Source organism: Bos indicus x Bos taurus, unplaced genomic scaffold (genome assembly GCF_003369695.1).
Source record: "Bos indicus x Bos taurus breed Angus x Brahman F1 hybrid unplaced genomic scaffold, Bos_hybrid_MaternalHap_v2.0 tig00011955_arrow_arrow_obj, whole genome shotgun sequence".
NCBI classification, from domain to species: Eukaryota; Metazoa; Chordata; class Mammalia; order Artiodactyla; family Bovidae; genus Bos; species Bos indicus x Bos taurus.
Genome location: NW_020868022.1, coordinates 2,474 through 5,427, shown reverse-complemented (window position 1 = coordinate 5,427; position 2,954 = coordinate 2,474). Strand labels below are relative to the sequence as shown.

General features: G+C 48.3%; 1 pseudogene; it reads left to right on the top strand.

Annotated features, from left to right (window-relative positions):
- The first annotated feature begins 303 nt into the window (after positions 1–303).
- On the top strand, positions 304–648 carry LOC113889404 (annotated as a pseudogene).
- The last annotated feature ends 2,306 nt before the right edge of the window (positions 649–2,954 follow it).

Below are 2,954 nucleotides of genomic sequence, written 5' to 3'. Positions count from 1 at the left end.
AGGGAGGGACCTGAAATGGATTTTGAACTGGCGCACAGGAGTTGTACCAGCAGCAAGTTCTGGTCCTGGTTTGAGCGTTTCATACATGTGGTGTAACTCTGCTTTAGAAGAACTAGGCTTGAGAAATCTGCACCCAGTTGTGTTACACTTTGATCTGCTTGCCTCATTCACAAGCCAGGTGATTCCTCCCACCATAGTCAATGACAAGTCATGTCTCAGTCTCCATTCACGTAAAAAAGACTACAGGTTATTAACCTTCTGCGACTCTTAAGAAATAGCAGTGTCGCTTTTGCTTCAGATAACTGTAGCGCTAACGCTGTCTTCCAGCTCGTGGTCTTCCTGCCTGCCCTGTGCCGCAAGATGGGGGTTCCCTACTGCATCATCAAGGGCAAGGCCCGGCTGGGGCGCCTGGTGCACAGGAAGACGTGCACCACCGTAGCCTTCACACAAGTCAACTCGGAGGACAAGAGTGCCCTGGCTAAGCTGGTGGAAGCCATCAGGACCAATTACAACGACAGATACGATGAGATCCGTCGTCACTGGGGAGGCAACATCCTGGGGCCGAAGTCGGTGGCGCGCATCGCCAAGCAGGAAAAGACGAAGGCCAAAGAGCTGGCCACCAAGCTGGGCTGAGCGCACTAGGGAGTTTCTGTACATAAAAGTAATAAAGATTCTCCTTCAAAAAAAAGAAATAGCAGTGTCACAGTCTGTCAGGCCCCTCAAATAAATACACCCAAATATCAACTGGTCGCCCCCCTCCCACCCAGTTCCAAACCTCTGCCTGTGTTTTGAGTGTTGTCAATCCTGTGACTACCACTCCGTGCTACCAAGTTTGACCCTAAGGAACAATGTTTGTCTCTTCTCTCTCACTGGCCACGAAGCTAAAGGCTCCTTGAGGTGTGACCATGAGCAACACCCAGTCATGCTGTCCGCACACCAGACAGGCCCTTGTCACACTCGACAGTGCTGAGGGGAGCTGCTTGGGGGAGCGGCCTACCCATGGAGGAAGGGAGCCCCTCGTAGCCTCATCTGGTCCAGTTCGGCTCTCAGGGTTTCCAGGTTTAGAATCAGCTGGTGCTATGAAACAGCAAATGACACAGCCTGCACCGCTTGCTTTCTGGATGTAAAATGACTTGCACCAAAATGTGCAGAACAGGTTACAGGAGTAGTTATCAACTCCGAATATTTTAATTGTGAGAAAATATTCTCTAAGTGTCCCATAGCAAATAGAAGCACTCAGAACAATATTAAACCCTATAAACCATAATGAATAAGAAGTTCCATCTCAGGTGTAGAAAAGCTTCTGGAGGAAACACGGCAAGCCATTAACAATGATGAAGTCTGTAGAGAGAAGCTGGACTTGGGGCGGGGGTTTGGGTAGGGGGGCAGGACTCACTCTATTGCCCTCGCTCCTCTCATTGCTTTAAACTGTATCCATGGAGCTCACCTGCATTCCTGGGCATTCCTCACATTCATTCCTCTACACCCCACTTCACTTCTTCATGGGGTAAAACAAGTCAAACATGCCAAGTTTCTGAGTCACTTGACTCAACCTGGCAGCTGTGTGCTGTCGGCCATGGCAGTCACTCGCCTCCTGCAGCCCCTGAGCACGTGAGACAGGCTGGTGCAACGCTAGATGTGGAAATCACACAGGATTCAAGACTCGCAGTGAAAAAAAGGACGTCAAATAGCCCGTTGGTTTTAAGGAAGTTTAGATTGCATATGTGGCTCATAGTATCTTTCTAACGGACAGCACAGTCCACGTGAAAGGCTCACGCTTTGTCTCAGCTTTCGGGTGAAACCCAGAAAGGACTACTCAGAATTCTGAACCACACACAATGGCCACACACTCTAAATCCATCTATAATGCAAACACATTCAGTGTTCAAACCAGAAATGCTATACGTGTTACAGCAGTGGATTAGCCATAAGGAAAATGTAACTCGACATCTGCTAAGTATCTTTAGTGACTGGAAGAACGAACCCAGCTCAATTCAGCTCTTAACAAATTTCTAAACGATTTAGAGATTTAAGTAGCTTGTTGTTTTGCATTTCTTCTAATTGCTTTTTAGCATTTTCTGCTTCCCATAGGAGAGCATTCTGAAAAAGATACAAACAGCTTTAGTGTCAATTCTTACAGACATTGCATGGACTGCGGGATGGCTACTCTTCTGTCTGAAAGCATAAAGCACCTCGGGATGAGTGGCAGACCTCGCTGCCCAGAGTGAAGTGCCAGCACGAGGCTGGATGACAACTTTTAACATTAACTTGTACACAGACAATCTCCTCCTTCCCTGACTGATCTTTTAGATACAAGGAGGCCAGGTCCCGGGACAAGTGAAACTGCTTATAGCTTTTTGCAGTTCAGTGGTCACTCAGGAAACTGGCACAGGTTTCACATGCTAAATTCAAGCCTGAGACAAACTATCCCCACCTCAGGGCCAGCCCACAGGTCAGGTGAAGTGAGGGGACCACACTGTGTGGTCTCTAGTGAGGTGTGTGTTTCATCTTGGGTTTTGTGGGGGGGAAAACGTGCCACAGAACTTGTAGTGACCATTGGTCTCTCTCAGACAAGTGTTGCCCAAACGCCAACCTCAGGGAAGGTTCTGGGCCTCGCCTTTAGGGCACTGGTGCAGCTGGGACAGGTTTTCACCGAACCTGAACCAGAGTGTTGCCCACTGAGCTGCTCTGGTGGAGGTTCTCAGCCATATTTCCAAAGCAAATGAAAAGAGAGAAGGCTGGAGTTGGAATATGAGAATACTTGCTTTTAGTTGATTCAGTCTTTTCTATCACTTTATGTAAAAGATCCTGAACTAAACTTATCGATTAGACTGTGTCAGGCCTTAGCCTTAGCTGCATCATGCGGGATTCCTTTGTCGTGGTTGCCACGTGGTCTGTGGGATCTTAGCTCCCCAATCAGCCATCGAACCTGTGTCCCTGACCTTGCAAGGCAG